This window comes from Drosophila mojavensis, unplaced genomic scaffold, assembly GCF_018153725.1.
Source record: "Drosophila mojavensis isolate 15081-1352.22 unplaced genomic scaffold, ASM1815372v1 contig_183, whole genome shotgun sequence".
NCBI lineage: Eukaryota > Metazoa > Arthropoda > Insecta > Diptera > Drosophilidae > Drosophila > Drosophila mojavensis.
The window spans coordinates 30,372-54,188 of record NW_025318719.1 but is presented as its reverse complement, the minus strand read 5'-3'; the positions used below and the strand labels follow the sequence as shown (position 1 = coordinate 54,188).

The following is a 23,817-nucleotide window of genomic DNA, read 5'->3' as shown; positions in this document are numbered from 1 at the left end:
AGCTGCAAGTAGCACAAAATAAAATACTTAGAGAAATAACAGGTGCACCGTGGTATGTCAGTAATAACACACTTCATATAGATCTGCAAGTAGACACTGTTGAAAGCATCTATAATAAACTGTGTTATAAATATGTGAGCCGGCTTCTTGCTCATCCCAATCCTGAGGCAAGACGAATTGGTAACTACCCGTGCATTCCGCAACGGCTGAAGTGGAAGCGTTACTCCGTGATGCTCAACAATCACTTGCAATCAAACATATTTAAGCGGAAATGGGAACTATTACAGGCCAAGCAGAGACGGGCACATGGTTGCATATATGTTGCTACTATCCCTTCTAAAAATGCAGTTTCTACTTTTAATCATCCTGTTAACTTAAATCGGAACTTCAACTCATATCAGAATATCAGTTTTAGGCGGGACGATAGTTTCAGGCAAGATACTGGCTCCAGTCAAAATAATGGTTTCAATCAGGTCGATGGCTCCAGACAAAATTCCATTCCCAGTCGAAATATTGGCTCTTGTCGAGATGTCAATCTTATTCAAATCGACGGTTCCAGACAGGATCCTGGCTCCAGTTAAAATACTGGTTCTTCCATACAGAATCCCAAACAGGATGCCAGTCCCGGAAGAGATGACGTTTCCTGGCCGGATGCAATTCTTAATCAAGATATCTATACATTCACTAAAACATAATCAAACTACTTTTGTATTTCACTTCACATTTAATGTAACACTCACATTTGAGATCTACACACAGTAGGCGTCAACAAATTCACACAAAATTAATCAAACTACTTTTGTATGTCACTTCACATCTAATGTAACACTCACATTTGAGATCTACACACAGTAGGCGTCAACAAATTTACACAAAATTAATCAAACTACTTTTGTATGTCACTTCACATTTAATGTAACACTCACATTTGAGACCTACACACAGTAGGCGTCAACAAATTTACTATATTATACAGTAGTATAGCAGTAAATAAATAAATATAGTCAGTCAGTCTACGGCACAGCCTCGAGCAGACGTGACTATTCAACAAAAAAAAAAAAAAAAAAAAAAAAAAAAAAAAAAAAAATTAATAAATAAAACAAAATATGCAAATAACATCAAAAAAAGGTTCTCTGGCCAACCACTTGACTTATTTGAAGTTGAAATTGAGGCTAAACCCAACAATAGTAGTATATTAGTTACTACCTTGCTGGGTCATCAGGAGGTCAAGATAGAGAAATCACTGCATAACATAGATGCTGTGCAGTGTCACCGTTGTCAAAAGTTTGGACACACCAAAAATTATTGCCGCAGACCTTTTATCTGTGTAAAATGTGGTAATAACCATCCATCTACTGAATGTCCACGTCAGAAAGGGAGCTTAAGCCAGCCACCTAAATGTGCAAATTGCCTTGGCGAGCATGTTGCCAGCTATAAAGGCTGCAAGTCTTTTAAAGAAGCATGCAAAATCAAGGAGTCAACAAAATTGCAACAAGCAAATAGGCTTGTGGTTGATTTGATGCATCAGGGTAGCCTTAGCAATAGTGCTGCTACTGCTAAAATCATTAATCGACATATTGACAATTCTAAATCAACCAAATCTGCTCAGTCGTCAAAACATCTGACAATACAGCAAGTAATGCGGAACCATCAAGCTAAATTGCAGCAGCAAGCTCAAGAGCCTCGAGTGGTTCCCACAAATATGTCCAAGCAATCGCAGCAACAAGGTCAAAAAGTCTGCTGGCCTGCTTTCAGCTAAATTGGTAGAAAAATCGAGTTATGCTGATGCAATAAAAATGGGCATAACTAATAAGCAAAAACCATCTACTGCAGTAAAAACGCAACAAGGTCAGCAAGTACTGCAGCGTCAACAAAATGCTCAACCAGTACCTATAAATCTGAACAATCAACACCAACGGTCACTTCAGCAGTTGCGCCAAATTCGATCAAATGATGGTCATGGACATGAAGACGATCAACATGCCAGCTGGCGATTTAGAAGTCGTAGCCGTAGTAATGCTCGGCTCACTGTTAATAATGATAGCGATATCAAAACATTAAATGCAAAGTTTGATACCTTAATTGAGTTAATGCTTGATGAGCGCAAACGATCTGTTCCCATGGAAGTCAGTAGTATAGAAAATCTTAATGCGAAGATGGATCAGCTTATTACTATGTTGACTTTATTAACAAACTGCATGATGGCTAAACACGTCAATGACACATCCAATATTGCCTAGTTCTCTTGGAAGCACTTACACATTAAGGATTCTGGTTTTGAATGCAGCTGGTCTGTATAATAAACTGGAAAGATTTTGAATCCCAAACAGGATACCAGTTCCAGAAGAGATGACGTTTCCAGACAGGATGCCATTCCTAATCAAGATATCTATACATTCACTAACACATAATTAATCAAACTACTTTTGTATTTCACTTCACATTTAATGTAACACTCACATTTGAGACCTACACACAATAGGCGTCAACAAATTTACTATATTATACAGTAGTATAGCAGTAAATAAATAAATATAGTCAGTCAGTCAGCCTCATGCGGACCTGACTATTCAAATCAAAAAAAAAAAAAAAAAAAAAGGACGTGGATTGCGCATTCAGTGCCTTAGCATTGACTCCTATAGGAAGCTTATTCATCATTTTGAAGACATAAACCTAGAATCTCATACTTTTCAAATCAAGTCTGAGCGTGGATTCAGAATTCTTATTAGACATTTACATCGAAGTACACCAATTGAGTGGATCAAAGAGGAGTTTGCTAAACTGGGGCATACAGTTCGATATGCAAATAACATCAAAAAAAGGTTCTCTGGCCAACCACTTGACTTATTTGAAGTTGAAATTGAGGCTAAACCCAACAATAGTAGTATATTAGTTACTACCTTGCTGGGTCATCAGGAGGTCAAGATAGAGAAATCACTGCATAACATAGATGCTGTGCAGTGTCACCGTTGTCAAAAGTTTGGACACACCAAAAATTATTGCCGCAGACCTTTTATCTGTGTAAAATGTGGTAATAACCATCCATCTACTGAATGTCCACGTCAGAAAGGGAGCTTAAGCCAGCCACCTAAATGTGCAAATTGCCTTGGCGAGCATGTTGCCAGCTATAAAGGCTGCAAGTCTTTTAAAGAAGCATGCAAAATCAAGGAGTCAACAAAATTGCAACAAGCAAATAGGCTTGTGGTTGATTTGATGCATCAGGGTAGCCTTAGCAATAGTGCTGCTACTGCTAAAATCATTAATCGACATATTGACAATTCTAAATCAACCAAATCTGCTCAGTCGTCAAAACATCTGACAATACAGCAAGTAATGCGGAACCATCAAGCTAAATTGCAGCAGCAAGCTCAAGAGCCTCGAGTGGTTCCCACAAATATGTCCAAGCAATCGCAGCAACAAGGTCAAAAGTCTGCTGGCCTGCTTTCAGCTAAATTGGTAGAAAAATCGAGTTATGCTGATGCAATAAAAATGGGCATAACTAATAAGCAAAAACCATCTACTGCAGTAAAAACGCAACAAGGTCAGCAAGTACTGCAGCGTCAACAAAATGCTCAACCAGTACCTATAAATCTGAACAATCAACACCAACGGTCACTTCAGCAGTTGCGCCAAATTCGATCAAATGATGGTCATGGACATGAAGACGATCAACATGCCAGCTGGCGATTTAGAAGTCGTAGCCGTAGTAATGCTCGGCTCACTGTTAATAATGATAGCGATATCAAAACATTAAATGCAAAGTTTGATACCTTAATTGAGTTAATGCTTGATGAGCGCAAACGATCTGTTCCCATGGAAGTCAGTAGTATAGAAAATCTTAATGCGAAGATGGATCAGCTTATTACTATGTTGACTTTATTAACAAACTGCATGATGGCTAAACACGTCAATGACACATCCAATATTGCCTAGTTCTCTTGGAAGCACTTACACATTAAGGATTCTGGTTTTGAATGCAGCTGGTCTGTATAATAAACTGGAAAGATTTTGAATCCCAAACAGGATACCAGTTCCAGAAGAGATGACGTTTCCAGACAGGATGCCATTCCTAATCAAGATATCTATACATTCACTAACACATAATTAATCAAACTACTTTTGTATTTCACTTCACATTTAATGTAACACTCACATTTGAGACCTACACACAATAGGCGTCAACAAATTTACTATATTATACAGTAGTATAGCAGTAAATAAATAAATATAGTCAGTCAGTCAGCCTCATGCGGACCTGACTATTCAAATCAAAAAGGAAAGATTTTGAATCCCAAACAGGATACCAGTTCCAGAAGAGATGACGTTTCCAGACAGGATGCCATTCCTAATCAAGATATCTATACATTCACTAACACATAATTAATCAAACTACTTTTGTATTTCACTTCACATTTAATGTAACACTCACATTTGAGACCTACACACAATAGGCGTCAACAAATTTACTATATTATACAGTAGTATAGCAGTAAATAAATAAATATAGTCAGTCAGTCAGCCTCATGCGGACCTGACTATTCAAATCAAAAAAAAAAAAAAAAAAGAGCCTCGAGTGGTTCCCACAAATATGTCCAAGCAATCGCAGCAACAAGGTCAAAAGTCTGCTGGCCTGCTTTCAGCTAAATTGGTAGAAAAATCGAGTTATGCTGATGCAATAAAAATGGGCATAACTAATAAGCAAAAACCATCTACTGCAGTAAAAACGCAACAAGGTCAGCAAGTACTGCAGCGTCAACAAAATGCTCAACCAGTACCTATAAATCTGAACAATCAACACCAACGGTCACTTCAGCAGTTGCGCCAAATTCGATCAAATGATGGTCATGGACATGAAGACGATCAACATGCCAGCTGGCGATTTAGAAGTCGTAGCCGTAGTAATGCTCGGCTCACTGTTAATAATGATAGCGATATCAAAACATTAAATGCAAAGTTTGATACCTTAATTGAGTTAATGCTTGATGAGCGCAAACGATCTGTTCCCATGAAAGTCAGTAGTATAGAAAATCTTAATGCGAAGATGGATCAGCTTATTACTATGTTGACTTTATTAACAAACTGCATGATGGCTAAACACGTCAATGACACATCCAATATTGCCTAGTTCTCTTGGAAGCACTTACACATTAAGGATTCTGGTTTTGAATGCAGCTGGTCTGTATAATAAACTGGAAAGATTTTGAATCCCAAACAGGATACCAGTTCCAGAAGAGATGACGTTTCCAGACAGGATGCCATTCCTAATCAAGATATCTATACATTCACTAACACATAATTAATCAAACTACTTTTGTATTTCACTTCACATTTAATGTAACACTCACATTTGAGACCTACACACAATAGGCGTCAACAAATTTACTATATTATACAGTAGTATAGCAGTAAATAAATAAATATAGTCAGTCAGTCAGCCTCATGCGGACCTGACTATTCAAATCAAAAAAAAAAAAAAATGATCATTTGTATATACAAATATCACAATTAGCAACAGGCTATTGCACTATTTACTTAGAAGAGTAACTAAACCAACAAATAACATACAATTTAGATGTCTATTTTCAGCTCAAAAGTTTATTTTCAGCACATATATACATATGTGCAGCGAACATATATAGTGGTGCTTGCGCCTACAACATATGTACAATTTGAATGAGCCTGAAACTAACTTAAATAAATGCCCTATTGGCCGCGGAGCCCACTTGGCTAGTTCTCCTTGCTCTAGTGGTTGTACTCTGCAAAGAAAAATCAACATTAGAAATCTTTTAACACTTTTATTAAATTTTGCAAAACTCACATACCAGCCAGTCTGATCGCAATCTATGCAATTCCTCTGTCTTCAGTTTCTGAGCTCCCTTGCATTTTGCACTGCAGCAGCTATATATATAAAAAGACAGCAATTAATCAGTATACATTTTTAATATTATTAATTTCACTTACTTACTTATTAATATTTATACATATGTATCAATTAGCAGCATCAAATTTGCATTTAATGCAATTTGCAATCAGCTGACTTTGTTTTGTTTTGATTGTGCACTCCGATAGGTATTTACATATAACCAGGGATGCATCGTCACATGTACAATTGCACTTGCAATATATTGAATTAATACTTTTGAAATCAAAACTACTAAAACGAATTGAAAAGCTAATTTTTATTCAAATTATTAAATCCTATAAACTTATAACTATATATAATTAAATTAAAAACAATTATATTATAGCAGCAACTAAATTAAAATATATGTATGCATATGCGATACATTGCACTATTATTGCTATATATGCATTGTAAATATGTAAACTAAACTTAATAATAATTAAAAATACTAGTAAATTAATTAATTACACTAACTCTAGATCTTATCGCCAATAATTATTATCTATTGCTAATTCTTATTGTTCATAGTCTTTTACTTGCCATATATTCATGTTATTACATTCGATAACTCGCCGATAATTACATATGTAACAACTTTGCACTTTGTGTTGACAGTTGTGCAGATTCTTATAGCCATTGAAACTTAAATGTAAATATGTAAAGTATATTATTATTCTTATCAATTTTTATTAACTTTATGCAATTAAAACTATTTTTTAACTTATACATGTAATGGAGAAAATGACCAGACCTTGTCTCGACTTTTCTCTATAACTCCAATTGGCCACTTTGAGCTGATTTCTCACTGCATCTTGCAGATGCTTATAAATGAAATATCTGAATTATATTAAATAATGCTACTTCTTACTATTGTAAAATATTAATCTTAATTAACTACTTAGTCTACTATCAGCTATTCAAGCACTCTTTTTGTATCTTATTACCTTAAATTTGCTCTTTATCTTTATATATTGTAAAAATTAAGCTGCACTGTTATTTTTGTGCACTTATTGCTATTTAAATTAATTCATATTATGAAAAGTTACGACAAATATCGACCTTTTGTATACTTTTAAGTATCTATAGGCGCTAATCATATTCTTAAGAAATGCTATTGTAAAGTATTGTTTGAATAAAAAGTATCTCCACTCTCTCTTCCCCTCGCCATGCAGCTGCAGGACAGCTGATCATGTTTGAGATGGGAAGAAGGGGAGATCATTATTGTGTGTTCTCTGGTAACATACGAACAGAAAAAATCAACACAGGAGTCGCAGTCTAAGTATACGACGCACACCTATATTGTCTGCACATGACTTAATAACAAAGAATAAATATGACGCACAATTAGATCAAATTACAAAATTTATTAACTTAAATAACGAATCAAGGCTAGAAACTAAACTAGACAAACTAATTGAAATAACAAATTCACTTATTAAAATATTTATGACTAATAACAGCTCTAAACTGCAGCTCCATAATGCAAAGACCTGAAAAACATAAGAGTTGATCAATGTTGCTAATGAAAATATAACTAAACACTCACCAATTTAAACAAAAGATGAAACACACATACCTGAAAGTAAATTAATCATATCAATCACTGAAAATACTACGAATGAACCAATAATTACTTACCTGATATCCCGATTAATAATCTGACTTACCTGAAAATAAAAATATAAAGAAATTTAATTAAAATCCAAAAAATAACAATAAATAAAGTACTTACCAAATTAACTCAAATCTAAAAGTAAAACAATTAATTTCTATAGCATTGTGGCTGCTTGAGCGTTGACTTGCCTTGCATGTGGCAAAGGCGATCTTCACTGAAAATAAAGAAATAACTAAATTAACTAATAGTAAAATACACCTCCTACGTATGCTTATACTAAATAAATAAAATAAACTCAATATTTACCTTGATATAAACCTGCAAACCTAAAATGCAAAACTAATTAAAACATCAAATAACTTCTGTAAATAACTTACGCATAATACTCACCAAAATTAACTCAAATCTAAAAGTAAAACAATGAATTTCTATAACAATATAGCTACTTGAACATTAACTTACCTTACTTATAGCAAAAGCGATCTTCACTGAAAATAAAGAAATTACTAAATTAACTAAATAGTAAAATGCACATCTACGTATGCTTATACTAATGAAATAAAATAAACTCAATACTTACCTTGATATAAACCTGCAAACCTAAAATGCAAAACTAATTAAAACATCAAATAACTTCTGTAAATAACTTACGCATAATACTCACCAAAATAAATAAATAACTTACAATAAGAAAATAATAAAACATATAAGCATTTACTGAACACAAGTGTATGCTGATCGTAAATGCAAATCAAAACAAAACAAGTAAAATATGTGCAAAGCAAAATTGCGAAATTCTGCACTTCTTTATCTAACAAGATGTCGTTTGCACGACACAATGGAATGAAACAATAAATATAAATATTATATGTAAATAATTAAAGCTACCTCACAATCAACATAATCATTAGAATTAAATAAATGAGTAAAACTAAAAATGAAGTACAATTATAAATATATATAAAATTAATAAACACATCTCACACAATACTTACCTCATCTCCCCGATCAAACACGGCTGCTCTCTGGACCCCATGGGATGACAACGGACGGCAGCAACACACATCTGTAATGAAGAGAATTATATTAGCTACACTATAAGTTAGACTTAATCCTATATTAAACTATGTATATAAAAAAAGAAGATGATAAGACTTTGTCGCTCATCTTTCAGATATTGAAATCAATTAATTGTTCCTTATCTATGTCAATTTATGAATTTTACAAACTACTTAAAATTTCTATAGCATTTAAAATCATAGAGTTTCGGTTATTATCTGTCTTATATATCTAGATTATAAGATTATAAGATGCCATGTACATTTCGAAAAAGAGCCATATGAACGGCACTGCGGAATAAAGAGTCACCTTGCTCCCTTATCCCCTCCCCTTATAGCTGCTGGGCAGCCAATAAGAAAGAGGAGATAAAAGCATGGTGCAATTGTGTATGTGATTCCACACATGCAGGTTGAAACGGCTGAAGTCATCAGTCACATCAGCACACTAGAGAGCAAGAAAGCGGCTGGAATGGACCAAATCGATAATCACACCATCAAAGCGCTGCCATTGAAGGCTGTTTTGTATCTTGTTATGATATGCAATAACTCTCTTAGATTGAGTCATTTCCCCTCGAGCTGGAAGTTAGCAGTGGTGAAGATGGTGCATAAGCCTGGCAAGCCTACACACCATGTTGCATCATACAGGCCAATAAGTCTGCTGTCTGGCCTCTCAAAGATACTCGAGTACTTGATACTGAGCCGTATGCTGGAGCAAGATACTCTCGTAAATGCGATTCCAAACCATCAGTTTGGATTCCGCAAGGCGCATTCAGCTGAACAGCAATTGGGTCGAGTCACTCAATTTATCATTAAGGCGTTTGATGACCATAAATACTGCTCTGCTGTTTTCATTAACTATTAATAGCTATTATATTAGTATTAAGCTGAAATATGAAGCTCAAGAGAATAATTGATATGAAATCAACTGCTGAATTTATGATCGGACAATGTTAAAGGTATAAGAAATTCACAATGGTAGCCTATAACTTGCTCGGGCCTATCTTATGGAGAAAATCGACTAAAGGACAACTCGTCTACGTGGGATTTTCTATAATGCCACTTATGCTACGACGTGAACGTTGGCTTATTTGAATGTACATCTTGTAAGAATGGCTCTGAAATGTGAAACAAGCGTAAATGGATTAATTATTTTAATGGTCGATTACTTGCTTAAATTAATTCAATATACCATTTCTAATTTTGCATACTTATTAGTGTTATAGCTATCAGGCAATTAAGCATTGGCATCAATTTCATTCAATTCACTTTTTTGTTTTGGTCGTTGCTCTTTTAAACAAATCTTTTCACAACAAGGCTGCACAGTTATGTATCGATGCACTTGCGATTATCTTAAAAAAAGATTGGCTCATCAATAAAGCAAGTTAATTGACTAATATCGACAATAGTTCTCCACTTGAATACGTATTAAGGCGCCATGTTAAATTCTAAGAAAATACTCATGTACAGTATTATATGAATAAAGAATATCTCTCTGTCTCTTCTTCTCTTCATACAGCTGCTGGTCACAGCTGTCTGGCCAAAAAGTAATTGCCTAAGAACCGTTCATCAGATAACATTGGCAAGATACAGTGTTCTCTCAAGGCATACAAACATAAAAAAAACAACTACAAAGAGAAGCCGACGAAGTAGCTGAAAGCAGAGAACGATTCCTTCGCCGACGGGAGGCTCAGCAACACAACGAAGCTGCACAAGCAGCAGCCCACCAGCCGCAACGTCTACCTGTCTTCGAGGGTATTGCGCCAATGCCGCGGCCACTACCACCACCATCACCACTTGCTGCCTATAGGGTCCTATTTAGATCACATAGGGATCAGAGTTAAGTATTTACACTACTTGAACACAAATTAAACTCTCGGCTACAATACAAAAGTTTATTTTCGGCACATATATGTATATGTGCAGCGAACATATCTGACGGCGCTTGCGCCTAAAATTCAAATTTAAATCTACTTAAATCTAACTTAATTATGCGCCCTATTGGCTATGCAGCCCATATGACTAAGTCTCCTTGCTGTACTTCATGTATTCTGCAAAGAAAAAATCAACATTAATAATCTTTGAATGTTTTTATTAACTTCTGCAAAATTCACTTACCTGCTAGTCAACTTGCAATTAATGAAGTTCGGCTATTTCCAGCTTTGCGCCCCCCTGCACTTTGTATGGTAGCAGCTGTTTATATATAAAGATAATAATTAATTAATATTAATTGTTAACTTTATTAATATCACTTTTTCAATTGTTAATTTTTTATATTGCAAAACTCACCTGCTATTCAGCTTGCAATTAATGCAATCCTGCTATATTCAGTGTTGCGCCTGTCTGTATTCCGTATGACAGCAGCCACATACATATAAAAAGATAATAATTAATTAATATTAATTATTAATACCATAAATTTCAATTATTTACTTGTTAATATTTAAACTTACCAATTAGCAGCATAAAATTTGCATTTAATGCAATTTTCAATCAGCTGTTTTTGTTTTGTTTTGATTATGCACCCCGATAGGCACAACGCCAGGGGTGCATCGTCACTTACTCAATTGCACTTGCGATATATCGAATGAATGTTAATGAAATCAAAACTGCTAAAATGAATTGTTAAACTATTTTTATTTAATTATCTATATTAATTATCATTTACTTTTTGTAATTTAAGCTAATTTTAGCTTAAGCCCGTATTAGAGAAAATGACCAGACTTTGTCTCGACTTTTCTCTATTATTCCAATTGGCCACTTGGGGCTATTTTTCTCGGTGCATCTTGTAGATGCTTATAAATGAAAAAATTGAATTATATTAATTAATGCCATCTATTACTATTGTTAAACTTATATCTTACTCATCTAATTAGTCTATTGTAACCTACTCAAGCACTTTATTGTTATTTTGAATTATCTTTAATTTGCTCTTTTTATTAGTATTTTGTAACATTAAGCTGCACTGTTATTTTTGTGCACTTATGGCCATTTAAATTTAATCATTTAATGAAAAGTTTCGACAAATATAGTCCTTTTTAGCTTTTAATTATCTCATAGGCGCTATTTATATTTATAAAAAAATGCTATTGTGAAGTATTAAATAAATAAAGAGTATCCCCGTACTCTTCCGCTCATCATGCAGCTGCAGGTCAGCTGTTCATGTACGAGAATGGGAAGAGGCGGAGATCACTAATGTGTGTTCTTTGTAGACATACGAACAGGAAAAATAAAAAAAAAAATAATCTAATTAATAACAATATAAAAACTAGCAAGAATTTAAAATATACACTTACCTGCAAAACGGCCAAAAACTCGACGAGGATGACCAATGACGTTCCTATCTGCCCCTAGAGATGTTAATAAACTTTCCTGCAATGAGAAAAATTAAAAAAATCATCTAATTAATAAGAATATTAGAGCTAGCAAAAATTTAAAATATACACTTACCTGCAAAACGGCATAAAATTCGACGAGGATGATTGACGACGCTTCTATCTGCCCCTAGAGTGTTACGAAGCTTACCTGCAATGAGAAAAAATTAAAAAATGTCATCTAATTAATAACAATATAAAAACTAGCAACATTTTAAAATATACACTTACCTGCAAAACGGCCAAAAATTCGACGAAGATGATTGACGACGTTCCTATCTGCCCCTAGAGATGTTAATAGACTTACCTGCAATGAGAAAAATTAAAAAAATCATCTAATTAATGACAATATTAAAACTAGCAAAAATGTAAAATATACACTTACCTGCAAAGCGGCCAAAAATTCGACGAGGATGATTGACGACGCTTCTATCTGCCCCTAGAGATGTTAGTAAGCTTACCTGCAATGAAAAAAATTAAAAAATCATCTAATTAATAACATTATTAAAACTAGCAAAAATGTAAAATATACACTTACCTGCAAAACGGCCAAAAATTCGACGAGGATGATTGACGACGCTTCTATCTGCCCCTAGAGATGTTAATAAGCTTACCTGCAATGAGAAAAATTAAAAAAATATCATCTAATTAATAACAATATAAAAACTAGCAAAAATTTAAAATATACACTTACCTGCAAAACGGCAAAAAATTCGACGAAGATGATTGACGACGCTTCTATCTGCGCCTAGAGATGTTAATAAGCTTACCTGCAATGAGAAAAATTAAAAAAAAATCATCTAATTAATAAAAATATTAAAACTAGCAAAAATTTAAAATATACACTTACCTGCAAAACGGCCAAAAATTCGACGAGGATGATTGACGACGCTTCTATCTGCCCCTAGAGATGTTAATAAACTTACCTGCAATGAGAAAAAATTAAAAAAATCATCTAATTAATGACAATATTAAAACTAGCAAAAATTTAAAATATACACTTACCTGCAAAACGGCCAAAAATTCGACGAGGATGATTGACGACGCTTCTATCTGCCCCTAGAGATGTTAATAAGCTTACCTGCAATGAGAAAAAAAAAAAAATAATCTAATTAATAACAATATAAAAACTAGCAAGAATTTAAAATATACACTTACCTGCAAAACGGCCAAAAAATTCGACGAGGATGATTGACGACGCTTCTATCTGCCCCTAGAGATGTTAATAAGCTTACATGCAATGAGAAAAATAAAAAAAATAATCTAATTAATAACAATATAAAAACTAGCAAGAATTTAAAATATACACTTACCTGCAAAACGGCCAAAAACTCGACGAGGATGACCAATGACGTTCCTATCTGCCCCTAGAGATGTTAATAAACTTTCCTGCAATGAGAAAAATTAAAAAAATCATCTAATTAATAAGAATATTAGAGCTAGCAAAAATTTAAAATATACACTTACCTGCAAAACGGCATAAAATTCGACGAGGATGATTGACGACGCTTCTATCTGCCCCTAGAGATGTTAATAAACTTACCTGCAATGAGAAAAATTAATAAAATCATCTCATTAATGACAATATTAAAACTAGCAAAAATGTAAAATATACACTTACCTGCAAAGCGGCCAAAAATTCGACGAGGATGATTGACGACGCTTCTATCTGCCCCTAGAGATGTTAGTAAGCTTACCTGCAATGAAAAAAATTAAAAATCATCTAATTAATAACATTATTAAAACTAGCAAAAATGTAAAATATACACTTACCTGCAAAACGGCCAAAAATTCGACGAGGATGATTGACGACGCTTCTATCTGCCCCTAGAGATGTTAATAAGCTTACCTGCAATGAGAAAAATTAAAAATATCATCTAATTAATAACAATATAAAAACTAGCAAAAATTTAAAATATACACTTACCTGCAAAACGGCCAAAAACTCGACGAGGATGACCAATGACGTTCCTATCTGCCCCTAGAGATGTTAATAAACTTTCCTGCAATGAGAAAAATTAAAAAAATCATCTAATTAATAAGAATATTAGAGCTAGCAAAAATTTAAAATATACACTTACCTGCAAAACGGACAAAAAATTCGACGAGAATGATTGATTGCGACGCTTCTATCTGCCCCTAGAGTGTTAATAATAAAAAATAACGTAATATAATGTAGTTATTTAAAATAAAAATTATTTTTAATTTTTTTTTATATATATATGTGCTATGTTGTATTCTTAAAACAAAATATTGTATATTTTTTTTTTATTTTTATTTTTTTTTAATATTTTTTTTTTTTTTATTTTCTTTTAACATAATTTTTATTTTTTTTAATTTTTTTTTTAGTAATTAAAAAGAATTTTTGTTTTTAATTCTTTTTGTTTTTTTTTTATAAAAAAAAATACAATATATAAACATTTTTTTTTTCTTATTGTTTTTTCTATATAACGTATAACCACATATAAAAAACAAGTAAGAAAGCTCTAGTCGAGACTGCTCGACTACGAGATCCCCTGAACCCTTGGAGCAATAGATATTTCAATACTTTTTCGCGACTTTCAGCTTACACAAGAAACACGCACACACACACACACACACACACAGCACGTACGCACACACAGGTATACATACACACACACGCATACAGACACACATACACACACACACACACGCATACAGACACAAACGCATACACACACACACATACACACACACACATACACATACAAGCAACCACGCATAAACACGCATGGGCTGCAGTGTGCGCTTACTATGAGAACTTAATTGTTTAATAACTTTTTTTATGGACGTACGATCTTCATGAAACTTTTAGATTATGATTATAACATGAATATGCATGTAATTGCTAAAGCACAAGTCTCTAGTATTTGAAATACGCTTTTTACAAAAGTGAGGGGTGAGGGGGTGAATTTAGAGGTGGGGGGTAAATTTTAACAAAAACCGAAATTGTATAAATTGCATATAAGCATACATTAAAAATTTGGAGACTCTAGCAATAAAGGTGTAGAAGATATAATTTTATAACTGGGTTTCGATAAGGTTTTTTATCGATAAAAAAAGATCGGGATGAGTTATCGATTTTTAATGATAAACTTGATATGCGCGCTGTAATTACGGACATTTAAAAAAAAATTTGAAGTCTCTAGCTCTTATATCTTCTGAAATCGACGCGTTCATACATACGGACAGACGGACAGACGGACAGACAGACGGACAGGGCCAAATCAACTCAGCTCGTCACCCTGATCAAGAATATATATACTTTGTGGGGTCTGCCACGCCTCCTTCTCCCTGTTACATACATTTCAACAAAACCATTATACCCTGATTTCCCATTGAAAATGGGTTCAGGGTATAAAAATTCAATGCATTTTAAAAAAATTGACTCCATTGTTCAAGAAATGATGGCCTTAGTAAAATGATAATTATTATGAATTTTGTTTTTATTCATTTTGATTACCTTAAATTGGTTGATCAGACCAATTTTATGTCTTAATTTATTTTTCGAAACTGTCTGGTGGTTTTGTGCAGTAGACGTCATATCGTCTATCTTTAAGTATTCGCACAAGTCATATGTTGTTTTATACTCTGTTTCTGTGTCCATAATGAACGTCTTCATTGGACCATGTTTCAGAACAAAAGTTTTTAATATTGCTTGGCAACAGTTGTTGCACTTTTATTTGCAATTTCAGACAGTAAAATTATCATGTATTGTAAACAGTATCGCTTCTCGATCGTTATTAATTATATTTGGGTCACCGGCTTGAGTAGCGCTACTCTAAAATATATTATTGCCCATATTATTAAAAGAATCTGTTGAAACTAGTTCAAAGATCTTTTGCACGGTGCCTCTTGTGTTGCTGATTATATATACACCGGCTTGTCATGCAAGCCTTTTGGAAAATCTGACCTAAGTCGAGAATTCCATTGGAGTACAAAATCGCTAACATCAATTCTTGCTATAATTCCTTCATGTTTCTAAAAACATGTCGATTTGTTATATGCAATGCCACTACTATTCATATTTCGTCATTAAAAATGACGTTGGGCTTAGAAGCGTTTGTTAAGAGATTGCACAAGCAAATCTTCTTGAACATGTCCTGCAGGATTTTTCTGTTTACTTGCCTGGTAGTGACTTCAGGACTTTTATAAAATTTTTTGTCTTTGCCAGTTGAGAATCTTAGTCGCCTTTTACGACAAGCGTCTCTTACTGTGGTTGTATTCTAAAGTCCCGCGACCACACGGGTGTGTCTAAGCAGGTTTTAGTTACATTTTAAATTATTAAAGATTTGTATGTTGGATGTTATATATCCATTATATGTTGCCAACACAAAACAGGTAATAAGTTCAAGGCTGAAATCGACAACAGGTAATAAGTTCAAGGCTGAAATCGACAATATCGAGTCAGCAAGAACATAAAATTTTAAATGAAAAAGGGTCATAATGAAGTTGTGTAAATATAAATCAGATCAAATTTTTATTTTTTTTTTTTTGTAATTAAAAAAATATTAGTGTATACCCTTTCATTTCTTGAACAAACATAAAAAATTTATTTATATTTATATATTTATATATATATATATTTTTTTTTTTTTAGTTATTTTCTTGTTCCTACTCGACCAACGCAGTGGTCTTCCTTGCTAATATTTGCATGGCTTCACGGGCCATGCGCTATACCGAGCAACGCAATCGTCGCTCAGTAGTACAATTTTACAATGTATAATTAAAATTAAATTTTATATCTTAATATATATTATTATAGCCTATAACGTTGCGCGCTCTAAGTAGCGCTGTCGGTTCACATGATCCTGTTGATGGGCCCAGATTGTAGGGCTGGGCGTGGCCGGTGCAGGTCCTTGCACAGGCTTTTTCTGCATTACATTGGCCCAGCTTGACGCGCTGGGCGTGGCCGGTGCTGGTCTTCGCACAGGCTTTTTTTCATCCTTTTTATATATTGTATTTTGACCGATCGCAGTTGCTGGTGCGTGGCCGCTGTTGCTTTTGCTCATTCTTGTTGCTGATGTTGCTGCAGTCGCTGTTGTTGTTGTTCTTGTTGTTGTTGCTGTTGCTGTTGCTGCTTTCGTGGTTGCTGTTGCTCTTGTTGTTGTTGCTGCTGTTGCTGTTGTTGCTGTTGCTGCTTTCGTGGCTGCTGTTGTTCTTGTTGTTGTTGCTGCTGTTGCTGTTGTTGCTGTTGCTGCTTTCGTGGTTGCTGTTGTTCTTGTTGTTGTTGCTGCTGTTGCTGTTGTTGTTTTCGTACGCTTAGTACATACGAATGTTGAAGTAGGTTGGTTTATTCGAAGAGAGCGAAGCCCATGGCGTTATCTTCAGACTTGGCCTCTTACTTCTTTGTTGCGGGTGCCGCAGCAGCGGCACCTCCGGTACCAGCGGGCAGAACACACTTATTTTAGTCTTTTTGGTTTTTAACACAATATATTAAACAGGCACGAAAGTGACACTTGTCACGGTCGCCATGTAAAACAATATCTACTATAGAAAAGAAAAGAACCGTTCAATTTCAGTGTCGGGCAGCGAATGCTCTCCGTATTTTATTCAAGTAAAGTCTTAGCCTAAAGTACATAAAGTTTACATAAAGAATTCTGTCGCTTATAGCAGCGGCAGAATGGGAGTATGTAACATGCTGTATGTGTGTGTATATATGTTTGTATGCATATGCAGAAGGCATATACATTTAGCGTTTAAGCTGCGGCGTGGACAAGAGCGTAACAATGCTTACGTTGCAGATCCCACGCTGCAGGCCAGTCTATACATAAGTGACCGATCATATTACGGCGCTTATGTATAGCTGTTATAATATAAGTAAAGCAACAAAGTGTTGCTATGTTGTGAGCATGATACTCTTACTTATATTTTGGGCATATGTCAACTTCATATATTGTATACACTACAATACTGTGAGCATATGCTTATATGACATACAACATACTACATTACCTGCAATGAGAAAAATTTTAAAAATCATCTAATTAATAACAATATAAGAACTAGCAAAAATTTAAAATATACACTTACCTGCAAAACGGACAAAAATTCGACGAGGATGATCTACTATGCTTCTATCTGCCCCTGGAGATGTTAATAAGCTTACCTGCAATGAGAAAAATTAAAAATATCATCTAATTAATAACAATATAAAAACTAGCAAAAATTTAAAATATACACTTACCTGCAAAACGGCCAAAAACTCGACGAGGATGACCAATGGCGTTCCTATCTGCCCCTAGAGATGTTAATAAACTTTCCTGCAATGAGAAAAATTAAAAAAATCATCTAATTAATAACAATATTAGAACTAGCAAAAATTTAAAATATACACTTACCTGCAAAACGGACAAAAATTCGACGAGAATGATTGACGACGCTTCTATCTGCCCCTAGAGTGTTAATAAGCTTACCTGCAATGAGAAAAATTTTAAAAATCATCTAATTAATAACAATATTAAATCTAGCAAAAATTTAAAATATACACTTACCTGCAAAACGGCCAAAAATTCGACGAGGATGATTGACGACGCTTCTATCTGCCCCTAGAGATGTTAATAAGCTTACCTGCAATGAGAAAAATTTTAAAAAATCATCTAATTAATAATAATCTAAAAACTAGCAAAAATTTAAAATATACACTTACCTGCAAAACGGCCAAAAACTCAACGAGGATGACCAATGACGTTCCTATCTGCCCCTAGAGATGTTAATAAACTTTCCTGCAATTAGAAAAATTAAAAAAATCATCTAATTAATAACAATATTAAAACTAGCAAAAATTTAAAATATACACTTACCTGCAAAACGGCCAAAAATTCGACGAGGATGATTGACGACGCTTCTATCTGCCCCTAGAGATGTTAATAAGCTTACCTGCAATGAGAAAAATTAAAAATATCATCTAATTAATAACAATATAAAAACTAGCAAAAATTTAAAATATACACTTACCTGCAAAACGGCCAAAAACTCGACGAGGATGACCAATGGCGTTCCTATCTGCCCCTAGAGATGTTAATAAACTTACCTGCAATGAGAAAAATTAAAAAAATCATCTAATTAATGACAATATTAAAACTAGCAAAAATTTAAAATATACACTTACCTGCAAAACGGCCAAAAACTCGACGAGGATGACCAATGGCGTTCCTATCTGCCCCTAGAGATGTTAATAAACTTACCTGCAATGAGAAAAATTAAAAAAATCATCTAATTAATGACAATATTAAAACTAGCAAAAATTTAAAATATACACTTACCTGCAAAACGGCCAAAAATTCGACGAGGATGATTGACGACGCTTCTATCTGCCCCTAGAGATGTTAATAAGCTTACCTGCAATGAGAAAAATTAAAAATATCATCTAATTAATAACATTATTAAAACTAGCAAAAATTTAAAATATACACTTACCTGCAAAACGGCCAAAAACTCGACGAGGATGACCAATGGCGCTCCTATCTGCCCCTAGAGATGTTAATAAACTTTCCTGCAATGAGAAAAATTAAAAAAATCATCTAATTAATAACAATATTAGAACTAGCAAAAATTTAAAATATACACTTACCTGCAAAACGGACAAAAATTCGACGAGAATGATTGACGACGCTTCTATCTGCCCCTAGAGTGTTAATAAGCTTACCTGCAATGAGAAAAATTTTAAAAATCATCTAATTAATAACAATATAAGAACTAGCAAAAATTTAAAATATACACTTACCTGCAAAACGGACAAAAATTCGACGAGGATGATCTACTATGCTTCTATCTGCCTCTAGAGATGCTAATAAGCTTACCTGAAATGAGAAAAAAAAAAGAACTCACAAATTAACAAATTTAAACAACAAACAACAAAACAGAAAAAAAACACAAAATGCACTTATCTTCAAAACGGCCAAGCATCCACAGAAGACTACCAATTAACGACCCTGAAACAAGAAAAATCAAAAATGAGAAAACAAATAAAATAAAAATAACAAGTAAGAAAGCTCTAGTCGAGACTGCTCGACTACGAGATCCCCTGAACCCTTGGAGCAATAGATATTTCAATACTTTTTCGCGACTTTCAGCTTACACAAAAACACGCACACACACACACACACGCACGTACGCACACACAGGTATACATACACACACACGCATACAGACACACATACACACACACACGCATACAGACACAAACGCATACACACACACACACATAAACACACACATACACACACACATACACACACACATACACATACAAGCAACCACGCATAAACACGCATGGGCTGCAGTGTGCGCTTACTATGAGAACTTAATTGTTTAATAACTTTTTTATGGACGTACGATCTTCATGAAACTTTTAGATTATGATTATAACATGAATATGCATGTAATTGCCAAAGCACAAGTCTCTAGTATTTGAAATACGCTTTTTACAAAAGTGACGGTGAGGGGGTGAATTTAGTGGTGGGGGGTAAATTTCAACAAAAACCGAAATTGTATAAATGGCATATAAGCATACATTAAAAATTTGGAGACTCTAGCAATAAAGGTGTAGAAGATATAATTTTATAACTGGGTTTCGATAAGGTTTTTTATCGATAAAAAAAGATCGAGATGAGTTATCGATTTTTAATGATAAACTTGATATGCGCGCTGTAATTACGGACATTTTAAAAAAAATTTGAAGTCTCTAGCTCTTATATCTTCTGAAATCGACGCGTTCATACATACGTACAGACGGACAGACGGACAGACAGACGGACAGGGCCAAATCAACTCAGCTCGTCACCCTGATCAAGAATATATATACTTTGTGGGGTCTGCCACGCCTCCTTCTCCCTGTTACATACATTTCAACAAAACCATTATACCCTGATTTCCCATTGAAAATGGGTTCAGGGTATAAAAACAGCAAGTCAATAATATTGAAAAAAAAAAAAGCAAAAAATATAAAAAGGAAAAAAAATAAATAAAGCAAAAAAGAAATATATAAAAAAAAAAAAAAAAAATATATATATATATACAATTTCATTTTATTATTGCAAAAACAAACAAACAAAAACAAAGCAAAATAATATTATTTTATTATTGCACCACTAATGAAATATTTCTATTTCTTCTTCACTGCAATTCACACAAATGTACATACTTGATTCTTGATATGTATAATTGTGAGAATAGTTATGCGTATGCAAGCTAATGCATATGCTTTACTCACCCATGCCCACTGCAACAACTGGTCGGCGCCACAGACGGGAGGGGGTCAGACAGCTGAACTGGCTGTTCTTCACCCCTCTTCCACACTACACTTGACGACGATCAGCAGATGAGAACTGCAGCCCGATGCCCCATCCCAATTGGACCCTCATGGATTCCAGCGATTACCTGAAAAGAGAAGAAAAAAAGAGAGAGAATTAGTAAATAATCTATGTAAATTGTATTTATGTTAGCCGTTAAGTCTTGCAGTTTTGTCTTGTTTCGTAGTCATTTGATTTCACATATCACACTTCTGCATGGCGCCTGCGTGTGACCATTGTCGGATAGGTCAATACGCTAAAAAATGCTGAAAAAAAATACTAGAAAGCTGTAGGCAAATTAGCATAACGTAAGCAGCACAAAACACAAAGCAACTAGGGCATCCGATATGTTATCGGGCCAAGCAACATCGATATCAAAGTGCGATAAATGCAGTAATTTAAATTCAAATATGTTGCTTCGTGAAAGTAATGACTTGAATTAAGTATAAGAGAATTCTGAAAGAGAGAATTTGTAACTGCCGCTTCACGGCAGGCAATTGGCTGGCGCATACTCCACTGCTGACTGTTCGAGTGCGCAGACTTGCCGTTCTGTCCGCCTCGCTGCCGGTGGGCGCGCGCCGCGAAAAGCACTCTGTGCAATAGCTAATACTTAAAGTATATATAATTGCGCTCATGTGTGCCGGAGGAGAACACGAGAACACTGGACTGCATGATCTGCTGATCCCCACCGCGCCTGGACGACTGAAGAAATGCTGCAGCTGCTGCCCTTTATATAGGGCGACTGAGACTCAAATTCAAGATCGCACTCAAATTTTGAGCTCGTTGCATTTGAGCTTTAGTTGACCACTGGGAAGACTCTCTGCTGCTGCTTTCTAGCTTCTGACAAATGATTCAGTGGCTCAGTCACTCTGTCATTTCGTCGCTCTGTCAGTCAGTCATCCTGTTGTTCAGTGGCTCTGTCACTCTGTCATTTCGTCGCTCTGTCAGTCAGTTGTACTGTTGTTCAGTGACTCAGTCACTCTGTCATTTCGTCGCTCTGTCAGTTAGTTGTACTGTTGTTCAGTGGCTCTGTCACTCTGTCATTTCGCTGTTCTGTCAATCAGTTGTACTGTGGTTCAGTGGCTCTGTCACTCTGTAACTCGGTCATTTTTTCGCTCTGTCAGTCAGTTGTACTGTTGTTCAGTGGCTCTGTCAGTCGGTCATTTCGTTGCTCTGTCAATCAGTTGTACTGTTGTTCAGTGGCTCTGTCACTCTGTCACTCGGTCATTTTGTCGCTCTGTCGGTCAGTTGTACTGTTGTTCAGTGGCTCTGTCGTTTTGTCGATCTGTTGCTCAGTCACTTCTGTCGGTCAGTCGATCCGTTATACACTTCACTTCACTTCACTGGACTGCATGATCTGCTGATCCCCACCGTGCCTGGACGACCGAAGAAATGCTGCAGCTGCTGCCCTTTATATAGGGCGACTGAGACTCAAATTAAAGATCGCACTCAAATTTGGAGCCCGTTGCATTTGAGCTTTAGTTGACCACTGGGAAGACTCTCTGCAGCTGCTTTCTAGCTTAGTTTTACTGAAATATAACTGACAAATGACAACTACAACGACAAAGACAGACGCGACGACACCACCAACAACAGCAACCCCAAACACCAATCACAAAGCCCACCAACCGCACCACTAACACATAGCGATACTCAATAAACCACAAAGAGAAACGCCCAACAACAACAACAACCGCATCCAATGGACGTAATCCAGCAGCAAGGCACTTGGCTAGGCTACAACAGAAGCTAAAGGACGAGCAAGCCAAGTCAAGTAGCCTTGAAGAGCTACTTGAACAAAACAAGGCCATGTTCGAGAGGCTGGAGAAACAAATTGAACAAATTATAACTATAGTTATTACTTTATTGAAGTCAAACAAACAAAAACAAGTCATGGATGCAGGTGAGCCAATGCAGCAGAGGACTCCAAGGCGCGAAGAGGTTGACCTCCGAGAGCTGATGGACCTCAGCGACGAGTGCGAGGCGGTGTCAGCGATGACGTCATCAAGCTGGCGTACCAGCTCCACAACTACTAGTAAAACTACGCCAACGAGCGTAGCAATGTACTAGGTAGCTTACATCAACATTTGTGATGCCAATAAGCTTACCTGCAATGAGAAAAATTAAAAAAATCATCTAATTAAGAACAATATTAAAACTAGCAAAAATTTAAAATATAGACTTACCTGCAAAAAGGCCAAACATTTGACGAGGATGATTGACGACGCTTCTATCTGCCCCTAGAGATGTTAGTAAGCTTACCTGCAATGAAAAAATTAAAAAAATCATCTAATTAATGACAATATTAAAACTAGCAAAAATTTAAAATATACACTTACCTGCAAAACGGCCAAAAATTCGACGAGGATGATTGACGACGCTTCTATCTGCCCCTAGAGATGTTAGTAAGCTTACCTGCAATGAAAAAAATTAAAAAAATCATCTAATTAATAACAATATTAAAACTAGCAAAAATTTAAAATATACACTTACCTGCAAAATGGCCAAAAACTCGACGAGGATGACCAATGACGTTCCTATCTGCCCCTAGAGA

The 23,817-nt window shown here is 35.0% G+C and overlaps 3 long non-coding RNA genes across 6 annotated transcripts; all 3 read right to left on the bottom strand.

Annotated features, from left to right (window-relative positions):
• Positions 1-5,575: 5,575 nt before the first annotated feature.
• Positions 5,576-6,011, bottom strand: LOC26527570. 3 transcript variants are annotated; one of them, XR_001448660.3, is made up of 3 exons: positions 5,966-6,011; positions 5,819-5,898; positions 5,576-5,756 (listed from the first exon to the last, which is right to left on the bottom strand). It is a non-coding gene; the product is annotated as an uncharacterized LOC26527570 (long non-coding RNA). The 3 variants fall into 3 exon arrangements; XR_001448819.3 differs by having other exon boundaries at positions 5,823-5,898; XR_004364759.1 differs by having other exon boundaries at positions 5,823-5,898; positions 5,962-5,999.
• Positions 6,012-7,249: 1,238 nt separating this feature from the next.
• LOC26527869 lies at positions 7,250-7,766 on the bottom strand. 2 transcript variants are annotated; one of them, XR_001448821.3, is made up of 4 exons: positions 7,638-7,766; positions 7,544-7,572; positions 7,452-7,481; positions 7,250-7,395 (listed from the first exon to the last, which is right to left on the bottom strand). It is a non-coding gene; the product is annotated as an uncharacterized LOC26527869 (long non-coding RNA). The 2 variants fall into 2 exon arrangements; XR_006356712.1 differs by having other exon boundaries at positions 7,452-7,766.
• Positions 7,767-10,456: 2,690 nt separating this feature from the next.
• LOC26527788 lies at positions 10,457-11,548 on the bottom strand. Its single transcript, XR_001449624.3, has 4 exons — positions 11,029-11,548; positions 10,865-10,918; positions 10,694-10,768; positions 10,457-10,626 (listed from the first exon to the last, which is right to left on the bottom strand). It is a non-coding gene; the product is annotated as an uncharacterized LOC26527788 (long non-coding RNA).
• Between the last annotated feature and the right edge of the window lie 12,269 nt (positions 11,549-23,817).